This window comes from Lycium barbarum, chromosome 11 (assembly GCF_019175385.1).
Source record: "Lycium barbarum isolate Lr01 chromosome 11, ASM1917538v2, whole genome shotgun sequence".
NCBI classification, from domain to species: Eukaryota; Viridiplantae; Streptophyta; class Magnoliopsida; order Solanales; family Solanaceae; genus Lycium; species Lycium barbarum.
This window is the reverse complement of record NC_083347.1, coordinates 105,963,877-105,980,454: the sequence shown is the minus strand read 5'-3', so window position 1 is coordinate 105,980,454 and position 16,578 is coordinate 105,963,877.

Below are 16,578 nucleotides of genomic sequence, written 5' to 3'. Positions count from 1 at the left end.
CATTTTTCAGAAAAGGGCCAAAATTACTCCTGAACTTTGAAAAATAGTTTATCCATACCCTTCGTTATACTTTAGAGCCAATTATACCCTTACAGTTATACTATGAGGTCAATTATATCCTTCTGTCTAACTGTTGCCACGTGGCATCATCCCAGCCCTTCAAAATTATTTTACCCTCAAATAATTTTTTACTCACTAAAATAACTCAATCCGACCCGAATTTTTTTTTTCAGCAAAAATAATACGGATAATTTTTATATTTTTTTCTGGAAAAATTATCCGTATTATTTTTGCTGAAAAAAAAAATCGGGTCGGATTGAGTTATTTTAGTGAGTAAAAAATTATTTGAGGGTAAAATAATTTTGAAGGGCTGGGATGATGCCACGTGGCAACAGTTAGACAGAAGGATATAATTGACCCCATAGTATAACTGTAAGGGTATAATTGACTCTAAAGTATAACGAAGGGTATGGATAAACTATTTTTCAAAGTTCAGGGGTAATTTTGGCCCTTTTCCGTTCATTTTTTATGGAGGGTTACCTTTAGATATTATTTCATGACATGATAACTTAAAAACATAAGTTAAACTCTTAATTCAATATCTAAAGATCAAGGCTATTAAATATCTTTATTAAGAAATGTTAAAAACATTAAAGACCAAATATTCTGCATGACAGTTTTTTTCTTTTCCTTTTTATTCTTTGAGTAATTTCTTAATTTATTTTTATACTTTGGGTAATAATAATAATAAGTTAAAGACAAGGGAAGCACGTGAAGCCGTATGTAGCCAAGTTTAGTATTCTATTAAAATAAGTAGTAGTATCTATATCAACTTTGTCTTGATGATGACAACACAGGTTTAAGATGTCAGTTTGTGCTTATAATATCTATAATGTAGATTCTGAAATTAAATGGTAAAAACATTGGATTGTGGTGCCCATGAAATTAGAATTTCTGTAATATTACTAGCTACTTAGCAAGTCTAGTTTTGCTAAAAATTTACTCCTATTTTTGAGATAAGCTTTGATCCAGTTTAAAGTTTGAAGCGTATTAACTGTTAAGAATTAGTGAAATTTGTGAGTAAAACGTACAAGTAATTAATCTTCCAGTTTCTTGCGGAGTTTATAAAACATTTGGTTGTAAAACATCATCAGTATTAAACTTGAAGAGCCGAATTATTTGTTTTAGCACTACTTTCTCTTTTTTATAAAAGTTATGAACATTTATTTGTATTTAGTTTTAGTTGGTGCAGCTCTTGACGTTTTACCAACCTAAGGTGTTCTATACTCTTCATCCTAAGGTGCTCTATACTCTTCATCCTCTTTCCATTTTTTGCGGTTGGTACTTTAATTTATTGGCTGTACTAGAAAGTTGTAGCCCTTTGGTTAATCTCTTCCTATCATTAATCTGATGATACTGATAATAATTACAATAAAGTTAAATTTATAACTTTATGGTAACAAGAATTATATATAGATTAGACGTGGGACGACGTTCAATTTTTAAACCTAGTGGTTTCTTACAAGTCTTATAATAGACAATTGTGGGGTGTAATTCTACGCCTATGCATCATTTTTTCAGAAAATCAGAAAAGCAAAAGTCCGTATATGATAAAGGAATAGACGATATTAGATAGCCAACGCTTACATAGCTTTTATTTCAGTTCCTTAAAGGCCAAGAATACAGTCAAAATATACAGCTCCTTTGGTTCTTGGAAGACATTAAAAATTTTTAAATCATGACATCTAGCCTGTTTGGATGGGCTTAAAAAAGCAGCTTATAAGTCAAAAAAAAAAAAATTGGGGTAGCCCAAGCTTTTTGCAAGCCCATCCAAACAAGCTCAATTATTTTTTTGGATTTATTTTAAGCACAAAATGGCTTATAAGCTGGCCAGCCAAACACTCAAAAAAATTGAAAACTGCTTATAAGGTGTTTTCAGCAACTTATAAGCGAAGCCAAACGGGCTCATAATACCGTAGGAAAGGGATGGATACATTCTCCTTTAGTTCTTGGAAGACATCTTTTAGATCGTGACATAATAGCGTAGGAAGGCTCGGTTCGATTTATTTTCCTTTAGTTTTTGAAAGACATTTTTAGATCATGACATAATGCCGGAGTAAAAGGATTTGAAACATTCCAATAAAAATAATTGATGAGCACACTAAAGTTAACACAATGGAAAATGAAGCATGAAGATTTGACGAAGGCAGCTATTAATGGGGAGAATCATTTTATGGCGTATTATAAATGTTTTATTTAGTTTTATGGCCCTTTTTATAGGAAATAGTTTGGAAAATTATAAAACATAGTAGGTTGGTAAATAAAACAAATAAATTTTTTGTAAGCTCTTATTTTATTCATATTGTAGCTTATTATAGGAAATCGATCATTTCCTCCTATTGCTCTCAGACAATGGCTCGCATTAAAGAGAGGCTTTTGATAAGACGATGAAAATTGGGTAACTTACATAAATAATTACCTTTTAATGTTTGCTTTCAATCCGTAGCTATCTTTTTTCTATTTACAATTCATAGCTACATCTAGACATTTTCGTTGTATTTGACTGTATTTCAGTGTATTTGAATACACTATTCAGTTGTATCTAACCTTATCTATTGTCATATGTTTTTAGCTATATTTGGATACATGCAACCTTAATTTCTCTGAATACATGTGTATTCAAAATGATGTATTTAAGTGCATTTAAATAAACGACGGGTGCTGTGTATTATAGTGTGTTTATATATTGATATATCCTTTTGTTTTGGGTGTAGTTGAATGTATTTGAATGTATTTCAACAAAATTTCAGAGGCAAAATTTCAAATACACTGTATTTACTAGAAAAATTGTATATAAACATATATATAGATAATTTAAACAACACATACAGTCAAATAAATCTAGTTTGCGCCCAAAATACAATCAGCCAACGACCGTATTTGAATGTATTTCAACAAAATTTCAGATGCAAATTTTCAAATACCTTGTATTTACTCGAAAAATTGTATACAAACATATTTACATAGATCATTTAACCAACATATACAGTCAAATACATCTAGTTTAATATCCCCCCCCCCCTAAAAAATATATACAATCAACCAACGATTTTATTTGACTGTAATTCAACAAAAATTCAGATGCAAAATTTCAAATACACTAAGATCTAAGATACAACAAGGAGAAGAAGCCATGGATTCCGGTATCCGTCAGATCTGAGAAGCGTAATGGCAGTGGAGGAGGCAGTGGCGTTTCTTAGATCTGGTGGTGTCGCCGTGGAGGAGGAAGAGGCGGAGGAGGAGATGTGACCCCATTGAAGCAACAATATGTGAGAAAGCTAACTTGGCTAGAGATCTGGTATTTGGCCGCAGAGACGGAGGAGACGGCGGCGGCCGAGGGAAAAGAGAGAGAGAAAAAGGAGAGAGGCACCAGAGAGAGGGAGAAATACAAGCCATAAACCTAATGCATTTTGGTATTGCTATGAATGATAATTTGCAAAATCACTGTAGCTACTAATTATAAATAAATTAAAAAGTAGTTATTATCAATAATTATCTCTTAAAGGTAGCTATGCCAAGTAATTATTCCATGAAAGTTACTCACTTGGAAGATTTAACTAAAAGTGACCTTTTAGTTGTCAAATTAGTATAGGTGACTTGTGGGGACCACATCAAATTAAAATCCAATTAAATTTGGAATTAAGAAGATTAGGTCCAAAATGTATTTTTTTCAAACTTCTTAATCTTTTATAAAATACAAAAAAGATCCCAACTTAATAAAAAAAAAAACCCACCAGCCCCCCTTCTCCTCCTCCTACCCCTCCCCAGCCCCACCTCCCCCCCCCCCCCCCAATTTTTTTTTAAAGAAAAGTTTGGATATTTTTTATTTGCCTTTTCACCAGCACCCCCTCCTCCTCCTCCACCCCACACCCCCCGCCCCCACCCCCCGGCCCAATTAAAAAAAAATTGTTTTAATTTTTTTTTAATTTCTTTATTTGTTTTTTCACCCCCCCCCCTCCTCGCAACCCTCCCCCGCGTAATCACCCCTCTCCCCACCCCCTAAAAATTTTTTTAAAAAAATAGTGTTGATTTTTTTTTTACTAGTCCCCACTCTTCTTCCTTCCACCCCTCAACCACCCCACCCCCCACCCCCCCGCTCAATTTTTTTTTTGGTTAAGTTTTGTTATTTTATTTGCTTTTTCACTTGCCACCCCCTCCCCCCTCCCCCCAATTTTTTTTTAATGTATTGATTTTTTTTATTTGTTTTTTCAGCCCCCCCCCCCCACCCTAAAAAAATTTGTTTTTTTTTTACCGGTCCCCACTCCTCCTCCTCCCACAAAAAAAAATTTGAAAAGTTTTTCTTTTTGTTTTTTTTCACCCCTCACCCTTCCAAAAAAAAAAAAAAGTATTGGACTTTTTTTGGTTTTTTGCACCTCTAAACTAATTTTGTGGGGGATGGGTGGTGCAAAACAACAAAAAAAAAACTTTTAAAAATCTTTTTTAAAAAAATATTTTTTTGGTGGGGGTGAGGGGTGGGGGGGCTAGGGAGGGGGGCGTGGTGGGGGTGGTACAAAAAAACAAAAAAAAACTTTTAAAAATCTTTTTTTAAAAAAATATTTTTTTTTGGTAGGGGTAGGGCTGGGGGGCTGGGGGTGGGGGTTGTGCAAAAAAAAAAAACAAAAAAAGTATTTTTTTTGGTGGGGGTGGGGGGCAAGGGAGGGGGCGTGGTCGGGGGCTGGGGGCAGGGGGTGGGGGTAGTGCAAAAAAACAAAAAAAAACATTTTTTTTGCTAGGGGTGAGGGGGGGGGGGGGGCAAGGGAGGGGGCATGGTCGGGGGCTGGGGGCAGGAATGAAGGTGGTGGAAAAAAAATCAAAATATTTTTCAAAAAAACATATTTTTTGGTGGGGGGTGGGGGGCAAGGGCAGGGGGCGGGGTGGGGGGATGGGGCTAGGGAGGGGGTGGGGGCAAGGGACAAAGTGTTAAAAATAAAACTTGAGGGCAAAGTATTAAAATAAAGTTGAGGGTCAAAGTGTCAAAAACAAAACTATTGGGCAAGCTCAAAACCCCTTAATCACTAATAAAAAATCATCACCTCTGCTCAATAATTAAAACTTGAATCACCTCCCCTTAATTTTAAAACTTAAAGGTCACTTATATTTAAATGCCCCTGCTCACTTCTTTTATAGCTAGTGATTGAAACTTAGGCATCATTTCAAAACTAATTGAAATTAGACTGCTTATTAAAGAGCAAATACAGTCAAACCTCTCTATAACAGCATGGTTGGGTCTGAAATTTTTCAGCTGTTATAGAGAATGACTGTTATACACCTATAACAACATTGACATTTAAATAATACTTCTCTGTTATAGGCAAAAAAGATGCATAAAATCTAATTTTCATTTTTAATGGTCAAATTCTAAGCTTAATCACACTTTGTATAATGAAGAAAAATCATTTAATGATGAAAATATATATCTTCATATGATACTTTTTGTCATAAATAGTGTATTAAATGATCAAATATTTAGTCAAAATTTTCACTCTTATTATTGATAATCATAAATATTTTACTTTTATAAAGATGGTTAATTATTATATTACCAAAAAAAAAAAAAGATAGCTGTTATATGGGGGGGGGGGGGGGGGGGATTTTACAAAGAGCGTACTGCTATAAAGTTGGTTGTTGCTGTTATAGGTGAAATGTTATTATAGAGAAGTAAAATATAACAAAAAAATCTTAGCTGTTATAAAGAGGTGCTATTATATGCGAGTGCTGTTATAAAGAGGCCTCACTATAATATTGAATAATAATAGAGAACTTTATATAACTAAACAATGTTAGGAACAACGTCACATAATTTTAGCATAAAAATTGATATATCAAAAGTAGCCATAAAACACTTACTTTCTATATCTGAATAAACATAACCCTCCTCCCTTTTTCTCAACCAATCCCTAAAATAACGCTGGGAAATAGTTGGAAAATCTTTTCCTTTCCTTTTATAATATCTTTCTTTCTTTCTTAATTTCTTCTTATCTTGACAAAATTCCTTTTTTTTTTTGAAATTCAAATTTTGACATTACACATTATTATTTCAACATACTACATATACTGTTGATGGTACTTATATGGTATACATATACATACACACACATGTTTAGGAAAGATACTTATATTATATCAAATATATAGTATTAAAAAGTTACATTTGACATACTCAAAAAAGATATTTATATTATATCAAATATATAATATTAAAAATTATATGCGACATACTCGGGAAAGATACTTATATTATACAAAAATATAGTATTAAAAAACAAGAAAAATTAGAATGAACAGAAAAAAGGTAAATATATGCGAGATGAGGGAATTGATATCAATTATAGAAAGAGAAATTGGAACACGAAAAAGGCATAAATATGAGTCCCTAATTTTGTGGGACCTCATTTAATATATTTATTTGAGTAAATAACGTTACAGATTTGTATGATAAGGGAATTGGTATCAATTATAGGAGAGAGAAATTTGGAACACAAAAAAGGTATAAATACAAGTCTCTAGTTTTATGGGACGTCATTTAATATATTTGTTTAAGTAAATAACGGTACAAATTTGTATGCATATGCTAAAAGTGATATAAATTTTGCTATTTATGTTAAGATGCAAAAGTTATGTCATTTGCGTTACCAACTATTAATTATTGCTCTTAAATGTAAAAGTCTCATAATAATATCCCTCCACAAATCAACGACATACAACCGCTTTTTCTCCGCAAAAGAAACCTTCGATCTCTTCTCACTCTTTAATTCCAGCACAATGTCTTGGAGTTCAAAACTTCTACAATTGAAACTCCACGATGCGGTTTTGAATTCAGTTTTGACAACTCAAAATTTCATGACAGCGACCCATCATTGATAAGCTAGGGATATGCACTCATGACTTGTTTTCTTCTCTTTAAACAAATTGGACAAATAATTAATTCTAGAATAGACTGAGCCTTACCCCTTTTTATCTTTATAATTGGTATAGTGCTCCAGCATCGGATTCCCAAAGTTGCAAGATAAGTTTCACACGTTAATAGCAGGAAAATCTAGCTAAATACTTCTTCCGTCTCAAAATACTTGTCGTCCTTATTAAAATTGTATGTCTCAAGATACTTGTCATATTAGAAATTCAAGCCAAAAACTAAATATTTTTTCTATTTTACCCTTAGTAGTACAATTGTTCTTAAAGATTACAAACACTCAATCATGACACACATAAATAGAGTTAATATTCAATGAAAAGAGATTATCTTAAGACATAAATAAGGTTAAAATAGTTAAACACCCTTCCTAATTAATGTTTTCTTAAGGTACGTGTAAATAAAAACACGACAAGTGTTTTCACGGGAGGGAGTAGTAGATAAAACTATAAATTCAGGGAGCAAACCTATGGAAGGATTGATGATTTACTGTCCATCTTACAAGATATACAAATGATACAACGTTAGCACAAGGGTCGAACTTCAAGAAGCCATAGTCAACCCTTTTTTTTTCTTTTGTCCTTTTTGTGAAATGGTAAAAGGCCATAGTCAACCGTTGTTAGCAGTAAGATAATTAGCCAACAATTCCACCTTCAGAAGATTGGGATTCTGCAAGACTGCAACCATGTATCATTCAGCAACATGCTAACGATTTGGTATAAAGAGAAATATATAATCAAAATCATGTACTAGAGTTCGAACTTCGAACCTATTCGCTTAAAAATCCTTTACAATTTCACTATACGAAATTGGACTTTGGCGGCCAAAGTCGCTACAAAGCCAGAAAGTCGCCGCTAAATCATTTTATTGGCGACCTTAAGGTTACTGCAAGTAATTACGAAAATGAATATTTTTTGTGACGACCCTCAAATTTAGTGGTGACCTTAATGTTGCTGTAACTAACTGCAAAAATGATTGTTTTTTTGTAAATTGATGCAAGTAATTAAGAAACTGAATGTTTTTTGTGACGAATTACCATAGGTCGCCACAAAAGGACGCACCTTGTGGCGACTTCAGATGCCAGTCCTTGTTATGGAATGAATTTGGGGAAAGACGGGTTTGATGGAAAATGCGCTTTATTGGGGTGAATTTTTAGGACGTATTTAGAGGGAAAATGATTTCTAAATTTGCGGTTAGAAAAGGTTTCCTCTTTAAATCTTACATGACACGAATAATAATTATTGGACCATGAATTCCAGATATCAAATGTCTAAAAAACTAAGAGTCCGGAGCCAAAATGACATATTTTTGCAGCCATTAGCCCAAAATAGGCTGCCTTTTTTTTTTATACCACAATGGGTATTTCGTTGGATAACCAACGAAATACCCACATAGCACTGTTCCGGTCAGTTGCATTTCGCTACAAGTGTAGCGAAATGCAACAAATATATATATTTTTTTTTGCATTTCGGGTTATAATTCACGAAATATAACTGATTTTTTTTTTTTTTTTGTATTTCGTGAATTAATTCACGAAATATAACTGTTTTTTTTTTTTTTTGCATTTCGTGAATAAAAAAACGAAATATGGAAAATATAATTTTTTTTTATTTCATCTAAAAACGAAATTGGAAAATATATATGATTTTTTTTTATTTCGTTCATCTAAAAACGAAATTGGAATATATATATATATATATATATATATTTGCATTTCGTTGGTAGATCAACGAAATAGGATAAATTTTTTTTATTTCGTTGATATACCAACGAAATAGGAAATTATAATTTATTTATTTTTGCATTTCGTGTATTAGAAAACGAAATAGGATAATTTTTTTTTTTGGTATATATATATATGTATGTATTCCTATTTCGTATGTATGTATTCCTATTTCGTTTTTATATAAACGAAATGAAAATAAAATTATTTTCCTATTTTTTTATATAAACGAAATACAAAAATACAATTTTTTTTATCCTATTTCGTTTTCTAATACCCGAAATGCAAAAATAAATAAATTATAATTTCCTATTTCGTTGGTATATCAACGAAATAAAAAAAAATTATCCTATTTCGTTGATCTACCAACGAAATGCAAATATATAAAAGGAGGAGGTGATAGCCAATTCGAGTTTCCCAAAGAAGGAGGAGCACTTGGTAACTTTCCGTAGTTCAGTGGCTAAGACCCAAATTGACTTTTTACTCCTTAGGAAGGACGATAAAGGTCTGTGCAAAGACTGTAAGGTCATTCCGAGCGACTATCTTACAACCCGACATAAGCTCTTGGTGATGGATCTAGGGATCAAGATGCCGAGGAAGAAGAGGGTCGTGGATGACCGACCTAGGATCAGATGGGGGAGTTTGACCACAACTAGTGCCGTGGAGATGGGAGAGAAATTGAAGGTTATGGGGGCCTGGGATAGTAGTGGGGATGCGACAAGTATGTGGGATAGGACGACTAGTTGCATTAGGGCGGTAGCAAGGGAAGTGTTGGGGGTCTCGACAGGTAGTCGTGGCCAGCATCGAGGGGACTGGTGGTGGAATGGAGAAGTTCAAGGGAAGGTGGAAGCAAAGAAGGTGGCGTATGCGAAGTTGATAGAAAGCAAGGATGAGGTGGAGCAGTAGACGAATAGGGAACTTTATAAGATGGCAAGGAAGGAGGCGAAGTTGGCGGTTTCGACGGTAAAAACGGCAGCTTTTGAACGCCTTTATGCTGAACTAGAAGAGAAAAGAGGGGATAAAAATTGTTCAAGCTAGCCAAGGCGAGGGAGAGAAAGGCACGTGATGTGGTTCAAGTGAAGTGCATCAAGGACGAGCATGGCAAAGTATTGGTAGAGGAGACTCTCATTAGACGGAGATGGCAGTCATACTTCTCCAAACTCTTAAATGAAGAAGGGGACAGAGACATTGTGTTGGGAGATCTCGAATATACTGGAAGGCGTCAAGATTTTGGGTATTGCAGGAGTATTAAGGTTGAGGAGGTTAATGGTGCTGTTCGTAGGATGCGCAGGGGAAGAGCAACCGGACCTGACGAGATTCCTAGGGAATTTTGGAAGAGTGCGGGCCCTACAGGTTTGGAGTGGCTGACTAGGTTGTTTAATGTCATCTTTAAGACGGCAATGATGCCTGAAGAATGGAGGTCGAGTGTAATGGTCCCTCTATACAAGAACAAGGGAGATATCCAGAGTTGCAACAACTATAGAGGTATCAAGCTGCTAAGCCATACTATGAAAGTGTGGGAAAGGGTGGTGGAGATGAGGGTGAGGAAAGGCGTGTCTATTTCAGAGAATCAGTTCGGATTCATGCCGGGACGCTCAATTACAGAAGCCATCCATCTTGTGAGGAGACTGGTGGAGCAGTATAGGGAGAGGAAGAGGGACTTACACATGGTATTCATTGACCTAGAAAAGGCTTACGACAAAGTTCCAAGAGAAATCCTATGGAGATGCTTGGAGGCTAAAGGTGTACCTGTGGCGTACATTAGGGTGATCAAGGACATGTATGAGGGAGCCAAAACTAGGGTAAGGACAGTAGGAGGAGACTCAGAGCACTTTCCAGTTGTGATGGGGTTGCATCAAGGATCAGCTCTTAGTCCGTTCTTATTTGCCTTGGTGATGGATGGATTGACGCGGCAAATTCAAGGTGAGGTGCCATGGTGTATGCTTTTCGCGGATGACATAGTCCTGATCGATGAGACTCGTAGCGGAGTTAACGCTAAGCTGGAGGATTGGAGACAAACTGTGGAGTCTAAAGGGTTTAAGCTGAGTAGGACCAAGACAGAGTACTTAGAGTGTAAGTTTAGTGAAGCACCTCAGGAGGCTGGCTTGGAAGTGAGGCTTGGTACCCAAGTCATCCATAAGAAAAGTAGTTTCAAGTATCTTGGGTCTATTATGCAAGGCAGCGGGGAGATTGACGATGATGTCACACATCGTATTGGGGCAGGGTGGATGAAATGGAGGCTTGCTTCCGGAGTGCTATGTGACAAGAAGGTGCCACCACAACTTAAGGGAAAGTTTTACAAAGTGGTGGTTAGACCGACTATGTTGTATGGGGCGGAGTGTTGGCCAGTTAAGATTTCTCACGTTCAAAAGATGAAAGTTGCTGAGATGAGAATGTTGAGATGGATGTGTGGCCACACCAGGAGTGACAGGATTAGGAATGAGGATATTCGGGACAAGGTGGGAGTGGCCTCGGTGGAAGACAAGATGCGAGAAGCGAGATTGAGATGGTTTGGGCATGTGAAGAGGAGAGACACGGATGCCCCAGTGCGGAGGTGTGAGAGGTTGGCCATGGATGGTTTCAGACGAGGTAGGGGTATGCCAAAGAAGTATTGGGGAGAGGTAATTAGACACGACATGGCACAGTTACAGCTTACCGAGGACATGACCTTAGACAGGAGGGTTTGGAGGACCCACATTAGGGTAGAAGGCTAGTAGATAGTCTCATTACCCTGCCTTATTAGTAGTCGCATTATCGTAGTATAATTTCTTGTGCTCTAATTTATGCTATTATGCTATTATCTGTTATTTCCTGTGCTTTGATTATTCTATGTTATCTGTGTCGCTTGCGTTACTTCATTTCCATATCGCTTTGAATCTCTTAGCCGTATCTGACCTCTTTTTATGTTTTTATTGAGCCGAGGGTCTCTCGGAAACAGCCGTCCTACCTTGGTAGGAGTAAGGTCTGCGTACACTCTACCCTCCCCAGACCCCACGTTGTGGGATTTCACTGGGTTGTTGTTGTTGTATATATATATATATATTTTCCAATTTCGTTTTTAGATGAACGAAATAAAAAAAAATCATATATATTTTCCAATTTCGTTTTTAGATGAAATAAAAAAAAAATTATATTTTCCATATTTCGTTTTTTTATTCACGAAATGCAAAAAAAAAAAAAAAATCAGTTATATTTCGTGAATTAATTCACGAAATACAAAAAAAAAAATCAGTTATATTTCGTGAATTATAACACGAAATGCAAAAAAAAAAAAAATTGTTGCATTTTGCTACACTTGTAGCGAAATGCAACTGACCGGAACAGTGCTATGTGGGTATTTCGTTGGTTATCCAACGAAATACCCATTGTGATATAAAAAAAAAAAGGCAGCCTATTTTGGGCTAATGGCTGCAAAAATATGTCATTTTGGCTCCGGACTAAAAAAGTAAGGTCCAGTGGTATGTTATAAAGGTATAGTTGTTTTTTCAGCTTGCGACCGTTAAAATAAGTAGTTTAAAGTTTAAACCATCAAAGAATTTATGGATGCCTCTGGTTCTACCTAGAGAATAGCAGAGATATATAGATCGGTAAAACATAGGAATGAAAATACGTGTAGTTATCGTGTTTTACTGGGCACCCTATTTATAATAAGAGTTTGAGTTTTATGCACTATCAGTGCACAAAATTCCTTACACCATTACATAAATTAAGGACAATCAAGATAACTTTTATATATAAAATTTAGGAAAAGATATTTAACACAAGTAGAGTCCTCGTTGTACTCTAATCAACTAATAAGGAAAAATTTATGAAACATTACTGATTATGTAAAAAATTATACACTGACCCCTAAATTCAGGTAGGAAAAGAGAAAAACTGATAGTTGAGGTGTGTTTTGATAAATAGTTGGTGATAGTTCAGGTAGGAAACTCGCATACTTGATAGTCAGGTAGAAAACTCATGAAAAAATAATAGTTCGGGTGTCTTTTTGACCATTTACTCTTTTTAAGTTTTAAACAAATAAGAAGGAAACCTATTCAGATATGAATAAATTAAAGTAAGCTAGCAAAAACTGGACTTGAGAGAATCATATTTGTTTCACCTGGAGCACCGACCGATCATGGGATAGACTGGTTGTCTTTGTTAAAAGAAAAATAAAAGTAAATATCGAGTCCTTAGGGGTTCATGTATATGGTTGATTTTTATTAATTTATTTAATAATCTTTCAAAGTTGAGGTCAGGCTTATACAAGTTTAGTTGATTGAATGTTTTCCAGCTTCATTTTACTCATATTTTCAAAGAATCAATATACAATATTTACTTCAAATAGTCAGTGGTTTTGGGGAAAAAGTTGATAATTTCATTGAGAAAAGTCTGCAACTAGTCAGGGGTACTCGATTCTAAGATGCCACTGCAGCTTTATCATAGTACCAAGCATAATATTTTTGACCAACATCATTAGATTTAAAGCTAACTGAAAAGTGCAAAAAGATGAACCTAACCCCAAATAAAGCTCATTGCTCAAAGAAAATCCGAACCATTCTAAATTCAAGAATCCAACAAAGAGACATCCATAAAGAACCAATCCCCAAGTGATAGTGGGGATGAGCAAAGTTTCTGGAGTTCAAAGACAACTATTCACAACGACAATCTTGATTCGTCACACTTTAGTATTGACGCTATGTACCAATCATATCAGCTATACTTCTTACCCACATATCTTGTTTTCTGATATATAGTTTGACAGTATACTGCCACATGCAGGTTACTAAAGAACATGTTTATAAAACTAAACAAAGAATTGGATAATTGGATGTAGTAAGGCGAGTGCCCAAAAACAAATAGTGAAATCTCTATGAACAGAGAAGGATTGTTGCATCTTCAACTATATTGAAGAAAAAACATATAAGAATCTGTTATAATATATATATATATATATATACAAACCGACGTGTAGGCGAATGATGAGAAAACACATTAAGGTAATCTTTAACACTCTAGTGTAGAGCACTTGAGCATATCACAACCATGCACGGTACTGTCCATCAATACTAGATAAACTCTTAAGTTTAATAGGCCCAGCCTAAAGCTAGTGCACACTAGTAAGAAATGATATACTTAACAATTTGTAATATGATTTTGTAAAATGTTTAAAAATGCCTTAATCGTTCTTTTTGATGAAGTAAGAAGACTCTATTAAAAGGCATCAAGAAGATGCAAAAAAAAATTACATGAAAGAGAGAGTGTACATGTTGCCCAATTACAAAAGCTGGTCTGCGACTAAGGAGAAAATACACTCCAAATATTTAACAAGCTAATCTACTAAAAGTGCCTCAATGATACTACAACAACAACAATATACCTGTGTGATTCCACAAGTGGGGTCTGGGGAAGGTGGGATGTACGCAGACCTTACTCAAGAGGCTGTTTTAGATAGACCCTTAGCTCAAGAAAAGCGTTTCTCAAGAAGTGCCTCAATCATAACTTAAGCAAATACTAGTGCTAAGCAAGAATTCAATCTAGTGATTCACTCCGGGAAAGATCAAACTTTCTGCATCATGGCATCTTCATCACCAACTAAAGGACATACTAGATCACTGAAATTTGTAAAGACTTATATTTGTTCTTGATGAACTTTGAAGAAATAGACATATTAAGAAAGAAGAAGAAGAAACAGTTGAAGTATGAGAAATTGAAGAAGAGAGTAATTCATCCTTTCATTATGATTAATCTTGATCAATACAATGATGAGTCATCTATATATATACTACTTAGTTAAGTTGATAAGCTGGAGGGATTAGGCTTAACCACTCAGCTGATAGACCTCAACCAACTAACTGATTTCCTTAACTTACTAACAGTTGTCACAGTAACTAACTTCTGTGACTGTATACATGAATATGCAGTGATATACTCGTAATATACACTTCGGCTATATTATTCAACATTCTCCCTCAAGTTAGGTGTGTTGAACTATATTAAGTACACCTAACTTAGAAGTCAACTACTGATGTTGAACCTTGGTTAATAAATCTGCAGGCTGCTCATTTGTGGAGATATATTGTGGCTGCATCGTCCCTCGTTGATTTTTTTTTCTTGATAAAGTGACAATCTATTTCAATATGCTTTGTCCTCTCATGATAAACTGGATTAGCAGCTATTTGAACAACTGATTTGCTGTCACTTAGGATGCTAACAGGTAGTGTAATCTCAACTTCTAGTTCACTTAACAGACCAAGTAATCAAGTGAATTCAGAGACTGTTGAGGCCATACTCCTATACTTAGCTTCAGCTGAGCTCCTTGAAATTGTAGTTTGCTTTTTAGGTTTTCAAGCTACCAATGTGTCCCCTATCTTTATTAGAAAACTAGACATAGATCTCCTAGTATGAGCACAAGCAGCCCAATCTGCATCACAAGATGCAGTGACTATTTTGATTGGATTGCTGGAAATTAGTATACCCTGACCAAGTTGTCACTTGATATATCTAACTATTCTCGAGGCAGTTTCCATGTGGAACTTCTTGGGTTGTTGTAAGTACTGGCTTAGTGTTTGCACACTAAAGGCTATGTCTGGTCTAGTTACTGTCAAATAAAGCCGTTTTCCTATCAGTCTCTGATAGGAACATATATCTACTAGTTCTGGAGCTTCTGCTTGTTTGTTGTATGTTGTATAGTCATCATACTACTTGGTAGTTAACTTTATGTTGATGTCAATTGGTGTCTAAGCAGGCTTGGCTGCTGATAAGCCAAGTTCTGATATTAACTCTAGACAGTATTTTTTTTGATGCATCAATATCCCTTGACTTGATCTGGCAAATTTTGTTCCTAGGAAAAACTTTAATTCTCCTAGGTCCTTCATCTTAAATACTTGTTGCAAAGATTGTTTGGTTGCCTCAATGAGCTTCAAGCTATCCACAATAATTAATATGTCATCAACATATAGTAGCACCATTATTGTTCCCTTTTCAGTCTTTTGCACAAACAAAAAATGATCATGTTGGCTTTGGTTAAACTTGAGATTGATAAATTCTTCAATCAACTTTGCATTCGACTGTCTAGGGGCCTGTTTTAACCCATAGAGGGATTTGATAAGTCTGTAAACTGGTCTATTCTCCCCCTGACTTACAAATCCCTGAGGCAAGTCCATGTAGATCTCATCATATAAATCACCTTGTAAGAATGCATTGTAAACATCCATTTGATGAATGTGCCATTGTCTTGATGCTGCAATAGACAGTATGGTTCTTACTGTAGCTATCTTAATCGCTGGACTAAATGTCTCTTGGTAATCAATGCCTTCTTGTTGACTATAACCTTTTGCAACCAGCCTTGCTTTAAATCTTTCTACTTCTCCATCAACCTTATATGTTATCTTATAAATCCATTTTCACCCTATAGGATTCTTGCCTTCAGGTAGACTGACTATTTCCCATGTATTGTTGCTTTGTGCTTCTTCCCATTTTGGGTCTTTAACAGCTTCAGCATAGCTTTTTGGCTCTGTAATAGATGAAAAAAATATAAGTAGGCTTGATATTTTGGAGAAATGTTATCATATGTTACAAAGTTAGAAATAGGTTAAGGTGTCCTGATGTAATTGACTTAATGAAATAAAATCCTTCATCCAAACATGAGCTTTCTTGGCTATTCATGATTGCCTAGGAGGCTGCAGTGTTGGCACTGTTCATGCAGGTTTGGAACTTGCTCAAGTTGTGGTGCTGGATTTTGCACAGTTGTGTGTGATCCTTGAACAGTATCTGTTTCTGACTATATGTTTGTTTCAATACATCCTTCATGAGCTGTATCTGTACTATGACATCTGTTATCATTCTCAATAGCACCTACATCAGGCATCTCAGTATTCATATCAGTAATGTTGCCATGATT